The sequence below is a fragment of the Oratosquilla oratoria genome, chromosome 38 (assembly GCF_046742065.1).
Source record: "Oratosquilla oratoria isolate Oo_2021 chromosome 38, ASM4674206v1, whole genome shotgun sequence".
NCBI lineage: Eukaryota > Metazoa > Arthropoda > Malacostraca > Stomatopoda > Squillidae > Oratosquilla > Oratosquilla oratoria.
This window is the reverse complement of record NC_134814.1, coordinates 46,113,219-46,120,718: the sequence shown is the minus strand read 5'-3', so window position 1 is coordinate 46,120,718 and position 7,500 is coordinate 46,113,219. Positions and strand designations below refer to the sequence as shown.

General features: G+C 42.2%; 1 protein-coding gene across 1 annotated transcript in view; it reads right to left on the bottom strand.

Annotated features, from left to right (window-relative positions):
- LOC143019774 (uncharacterized) overlaps positions 1-7,500 on the bottom strand; it is a 17,989-nt gene that overhangs the window by 373 nt on the left and 10,116 nt on the right. The window lies entirely within an intron of this gene.

The window sequence follows — 7,500 nt, the reverse complement described above, 5'->3', positions numbered from 1 at the left end:
CTATTGGGTATCTTTATCAGCATAGTCATAGCTACATTTACAGTAATTACAATACTTTACATAGATGAATACATATGCAAAAGAAAACACTCTTGTTTAAAAGAAACGAGGGTTTACCCAAATTAGGCACATCAAACTTTTTTTCACACTAACAGACTCATTTCCACGTGGATGGGCCATAACATGGCGTCTCTATGTTCTTTCTCCGTCGCTATTTTCACGGTCAACGTTCTTCTGAATTTGGTGACTACGTGACGGGATCTCAAAACACATTCATAAAGAATGTAAAGAACAAGATTCACAATCTTATTCTATGTTCATCAAAAGAAGGAATATTGCCGCATGATAGGAAACGGGCTACGTGTTACAAATTCACAAAGTTGGAAGTAAGGATATACTACTAAACTAAAGGCCGGTGTTATATATGGTCATATGGAACATTTCTAGAAGCTCTGCCAAAGGATTCGAACCCTGACCTGTGCTTATATAATCACAAAGTCAAGACGCTAGCGACTGAGCTACGTGCGATGGTTCAAAAGGACTGTACAAGTCTCCGACCACGCTTCACGTAACATCAGAAGACCTAGTCTCATTTTCATCCCATATGGGCATATATATAGGTATATATATATATATATATATATATATATATATATATATGTATATGTATATGTATATGTATATATATACATACACATACACATACACATATACATACACACACACAGACACACACACACACACACACACACACACACACACACACACACACACACACACACACACACACACACACACACACACACATATATATATATATATATATATATATATATATATATATATATATATATATATAATATACCCTGTGGTAGGGGGAAAGAATACTGCCACCAAGTATTCCCACTTGGATCGTAAGAGGCGAGAAGAAAGGGACGGGGATTGGGACTAGGCATCCTTCTCCTTGTAGCCCCACAGGGGACATTCCTAAAAGAAAAAGTAAAGGCATAACTCGGTCTGGGAGTTTTCCGACCAGCACCCTAAGGTTTGGGTCTTTTGATGTGCGTGGATGTGGTACAGATGAGAGTAAAAGGGAAGAGATAGGTAGTATGTTTGTGAGAAGAAAGATGGATGTGTTGGCTTTGAGGGAAACTAAGTTGAAAGGGAAGGGTGAGTGTAAGTTTGGGAGTGTAAGTGGGAGGTTATCAGGAGTGAAGAGAGGGCGAGGGAGGGAAGGGGTGGCTATTCTAGTAAGTGAAGAGATAGGTAAACGTGTAGTGGAGTGGAAGGAGGTTTCCTCAAGGATAATGTGGATGAAGGTGAAACTGGGAAAGGAGATGTGGGTCTTTGTAAGTGCATATGGGCCTGGCAGTGAGAAGAGTGTAGAAGAAAGGGAGGCCTTTTGGATAGATTTAAATGAATGCATAGAGGATTTAGGGAGAAATGTCAATGTAATAGTACTGGGAGACCTTAATGCTAGGGTAGGAAATGATCCAATTGATGGAGTGGTTGGGAAATATGGAGTTCCAGGAAAGAATCGTAGTGGAGAGTTGATGGTGGAAATGTGTCTAGAAAGAGAGTTGATAATAGCAAATACAGTGTTTCGGAAGAAAGTCAAGCATAAGTACACATGAGAGAGGGTGGTGGAGGGAAGGGTGGTAGATAGAGCGTTAATGGATTATGTAGTGGTAAATAGGATTATGATAGGAAGAGTTAAGGATGTACATGTGCTAAGGGGAGAGGGTGGGGGAATATCAGATCATTTTTTTGGTGGAAGGTAAGTTGAGAGTGGAGGATAGATGGAGAAAGAGGAAAGGGACAAAAGGTAGGGAGGTTCTTAGAGTGAACTCTTTGAATGAAAAGGAAAAGGAGAAGGAGTACGAAAAGAAGCTGAAGGAGGAGTGGGAGGGAGTGAAGGATAGAGTAGAGCTAGGTGTGGAGGAGGAATGGGGATGGTTCAAGGAGGGAGTCATAAAGTGTGCAAGGATGGTGTGTGGAACAAGAAGGACAGGAGGAAATAGAAGGAAGGGTAGTGAATGGTGGGATGAGGAAACAAAGAAGGTTGTAGAAGAGAAGAAGCGAGCTTTCACAGATTGGTTACAAAATAGGACGAGGGAGTCATATGAGAGGTACAAAGAAAAGAAAAGAGAAGTAAAGCAAAAGGTAAAGGAGGCAAAGAGGAGAGCAGATGTGAAATGGGGTAAGAGTATGACAGAAATTTTTTAAAGTAATAAAAAGATGTTTTGGAAAGAAATTAAGAGAGGAAGAGGAGGCGAATCAAGTAGAGAAGAAAAGGTAAAAGGTGCAGATGGAGAGATGATAATGGAAGAGAAGGCAGTAAGGGGAAGGTGGGCAGAATATTTTAGGGAGCTGCTAAATGTGAAGGAGGATATGGAGGAAAATAAATAATTTGTCCTTGCTGGTGCTGTTGTCTGTAGAAAAAAAAAATATATGAAAAGGAGCACAACATCTACAGACAACAGCACCAGCAAGGACAAAATATTTATTTCAGTTCCTAACTCTAGATACGCACCATTAATTAGTACTTTTGTTAAAGAACACCAGAATAAATTTAGTAACATCAGCGGGAAAGTGAACAGGCGAGTTTACCAGAAATACAGAAATTTTGCAAGAAAATAAAAGTGTTGTTTACAGAATCCCTTGTACAGGTTGTGAGAAAGTTTACATCGGTGAGACAGGACGCGGCATGGACAGAAGATTAGAAGAACGCAAGAGGGATGTGAAGCATCACAGAAAATCAAATGCCCTTGTAGTTCATATCGATGAAGAAAATCATTTGCCAAACTGGAAGGAAACCCACGTTCTACATAGGAAAATGGAAAAAAGAAAAGGAAAGCTTTGGAGGCGGCACACATTGCCACCGAGAAAACCACAAATTCTCGTAAGGGGTTTATGTCCTGGGCTCAAATGTCCGCACAACTGGCGGTCGGCGAGTGTGGGGGGACAACGTGACCGGGATGAGGTCACGCAGGGTCGTCAGATCACCATGTAAGCTGTTGACGGACTTTGATTTTTATTCTGTATTCAGTCTACCGAGGAGGGCCCAAGAGGTCGAAACGTCTGGTTCTGAATAAAGCTCCATACTCTAGCCTTAACGTTTCATTTTGCCACCTCACCTCCATATATATATATATATATATATATATATATATATATATATATATATATATATATATATATATGTATATATATATGTGTGTGTGTGTGTGTGTGTGTGTGTGTGTGTGTGTGTGTGTGTGTGTGTGTTTATGCATATATGTGTATAATCAGACAGAGGAAAGGAAGTGAAGAGAGGACAGATTTACGATACCTTGTGGTTCCTAACTCTGGCCTCTCTCACATGCTTTTCATAACGTTGAGACAGACAGGACTCATCATAGTAAATGACGCAGGGAAGAAAATAGGACACTTGACCACCAACAGAACCAAGACGAACCGTGATCATATATATATATATATATATTGTTACGAATCTCGCTCACATATCTGACTTGCAATAGATTAAGTATGTAAAATGAGTTCCCAAGACCCCATGTCTTTGGGATAACTCAAATGGAAATTGTAAAGTTGTCAGACTCGTAACACATAGTAAGAGTGAATGGGTGACTGAGTTCCCAAGACCCCATGTCTTTGGGATAACTCCAATAGAAATTACAAGGTCGCCACTTGATTTTATATTATCATAAAAATCAAGAAAAATGAAACGCACAGATAACGTTTAACACTATTCATTAAAGTTAATAGGATTACATGAAGGATTACAATCACTGAATATTCAAGTGAGTAAAAGTTTTCATTCAAATGAGTAATTAAGTTTCAAAACAGAAGATTCCCGCTCGAAAACTTTTAACGGGGGTGAAAGAAGATTAATTAATTAATTAATACTTTACCAACGAAAAACACTGTCTAAGTCACTACCATAAACATTTCACACCACTACTTGAAACACAAGATTAAAATAGCTGAGTTATTGTCTTACGACTAATACATGGGGGAGTACAGAGGATTTACTTCAGCCGACGACCCCTTCGAGGCGACACCTTTACATCGTACCCTCTACTCTAAAACTGATTCTTCTGACGCTCAAGGCGCTCTGGTTCTCCTTCAAAAACCCTCTGATTGGCCCATAGGAATTGCGTCTATGGTGGTTGAACCCCATTGGTCAATTAACTAAAAACGTTCTCCTTCGTTCTAGGCTGAGTGTTAGAACAAATACTCCATTGAGTAGGTTTTCCTTCCCACGCGTCCTCCCGTACTCGTCCTGTAATTTGACACCCCACGTTATCGTGAAGTGCCGTTATCCAAAGTAATAAACTATTCCCACCTTACATATATGGGAATATATGTGACACCTCCCTCTTTAAGGTTAAAAAAAAAATATATTGAAAAGATTTTTTTTTTTTTTTTTTTTTTTTACTTGAGGGAGAATACACTTACAATCTTGACAGGCAATCAGCTATCACATTGTCTTTCCCTCGTACATGACGAACATCTAAATGATACTCCTGTAAAAACAAACTCCACCTGGTTAAGCGGAGGTTCTTATCTTTAAACTTGCTAAGATACTTCAAGGGATGGTGATCTGTGAAAACCGTTACCTGGGCACCAACAGGAATATACACCGCAAAATGCTTAAGTGCTAAGATGATCGACAGCAACTCCTTTTCAATGGTGCTGTACTTTAACTGAGCCATGTTTAATTTCTTGCTAAAATAATTCACGGGGTGGTCTACCTTATTTTTTGTTTGTAATAAAACTGATCCAACCCCCATGTGACTCGCATCACAATACAGATGAAATGGTTCACAGAAATCTGGGGCTTGCAACACAGGGGCAGTACACAAAACACTCTTGGCTTGTACAAAAGCGGAGTTACACGTCTCAGTCCACTGGAATTTCGTTCCTTTCTTCAACAAATCAGTCAACGGGGCCATTAACGCGGATAAATTATAAATGAACATCCTGTAGTAAGCTATAGTCCCTAGAAAGCTGCGGACCTCTCTTTTACTCTTAGGTGTGACTATGTTCAGAATGGCTTCTACTTTAGCGTGGGGCGGAGCAACCTCTCCTTGCCCTACGACATAACCAAGATAACGCACTTTAGCTTTAACAAAATCACACTTGGACAAGTTAAGCACTAAGTTGGCAGACACTAACTTGTCAAAGAATAAAACCAGGCGACTCAAATGTTCTTGCCAGGTATTACTATAGATGACAACGTCATCAAGATAGGTTACACAACCAGGAATGGTCTCTGTAAGATTATTCATTAACCTTTGTAAGGTGGCAGGGGCATTGGTCATTCCAAAAGTCATTACATTACACTGATAGGTTCTCCCAAGAGTTGTGAAGCACAAGATGGACTGGGCACGAGGGGCTATAGGCACCTGCCAATACCCCCGTAGCAGATCTAGTTTACTTATGAAACGTGATCCTCCTACTTTATCAATGCACTCTTCGATACTAGGTAAGGGATACGATTCTTTCTTATTGACGGCGTTCACACGACGGAAATCGATACAAAACCTCTGAATACCGTCAGATTTCGGTACTAGTATCGCGAGGGAACTCCACTCACTTTGTGCTGGTTGAATCAAGTCGTGGGCCAGCATATAGTCAATCTCTTTCTGAATGATAGCCGCCCGTTGTGGGTTCACACGATACGGGGCTTGCTTGATAGGCTTCGTATCTTCCACATCCACGTCATGCAGCGTCAGGTGGGTCCTCCCAGGGGCATCCCTAAAGATCCCCTGGTATCGGCTCAGCAACTCCAGTAGATCCTCTCGCCGCTCAGCTGGGAGATGACTCAGCTTGTCCACCACCAGGGGCCACACATCTGCATTCGCCTTCCACATCATCTCGAAGGTGGGGGAGATGGAGTCCTCGTCTTCCTCAAGCACGATAGAGACATTACACACACTACCGCCAGGCTCACCCACATCACTTTTGTCCCTCTCCTGGTAGTCTTTCAGCATGTTGAGGTGACACAATTGTTCCTTCCGTCTCCTATCAGGTGTAGCTACCACGTAATTCTGTTCCCCCACTCGCTTCACCACTACATACGGATCGCTAAACTTGGCCCTTAAGGGGTTACCTTGGAAGGGCAGTAGCACGAGCACCTTATCCCCTCGTTTAAACTCTCGCACTCTCGCCTTCCTGTCATAGTTTTGTTTCATTCGCTCTTGAGCACTCTGTAAGGTTTCTCTAGCCCTCTGCCAACAGGAGGCCAACCTACTCCTCATATCCTCCACCGACTTTATCACTTTCGGAGCACCCAGTGGCTCCAAGAGACACTCTTTCAGGACTCTAAGGGGTCCTCTGACACAGTGCCCAAACACCATATCGAAGGGTGAGATGCCCATCGATTCGTTAGGTACTTCGCACACCGCAAACAACAAATACGGTAGTGCTTGATCCCACCCTGTATCATTATCTAGGCACCATTTCTTCAGCATAGTCTTTAAGGTCTGATGATACCTTTCAAATGCACCCTGGCTTTGGGGATGGTACGCACTCGAAGTGACTTTAACAATACCCAGGGCTCCCAAACCCTGCATAACCTCTTTGGACAGAAATACAGACCCTTGGTCTGTCTGTAACTCCCTAGGTAATCCCCATCTTGTAAAGAATTTGATGAGTTCCTGGAAGACTACTTTAGCATGTACCCGACCTAGTGGTACGGCCTCGGGATACCTTGAAAAGGTATCCATTAACGTTAATATATACTCATTACCATTTTTTGTTTTTGGTAACGGTCCTACTATATCTGCAATTACCTTAGCAAAGGGTTCCTCTCCCACGGGGATTGGTTTTAAAGGGGCTACGGCCACAGACTGGTTAGGTTTGCCCACTACTTGGCAGGTGTGGCAACTGCGACAGTACTGTGTTACATCCTTTCTGATTCCGGGCCAATAGAAATGTTGCCAGATGCGGTCTAGGGTCTTTCGTACACCCATATGTCCTGCGAAAGGACTATCATGCCCCATCTGCATAACCTCTTCCTTGTAGACCTTCGGCAACATTATTTGTCGCCTTTCAGACCATACTGCGTCATCAGTAGGACAGGTACTATCCACCCACTTGCGGAATAGTACTCCCGACTCCAAATAGTATTCCTCTGACAACTCGCTACCACTCTCCACTCTTTCATACAAATCCCTCAAATCGGGATCAACTCTCTGTAAGTCACTGAGACTCTTTTCTCCTTTCTTCTCACCCATTCTGCGTGAGTCACTTAGACTCCTTTCTTCTACTTTCTCCTCTCCCTTTCTGTGTGAGTCACTTAGACTCCATTTCTCTCCTTTCTGCTCTCCCTCTCTGTGTGAGTCACTTAGACTCCTTCTACTTTCTCCTCTCCCTTTTTGTGTGAGTCACTTAGACTCCTTTCTTCTACTTTCTTCTCTCCCTTTTTGTGTGAGTCACTTAGACTCCATTTCTCTCCTTTCTGCTCTCCCTTTCTGTGTGAGTCACTTAAACTCC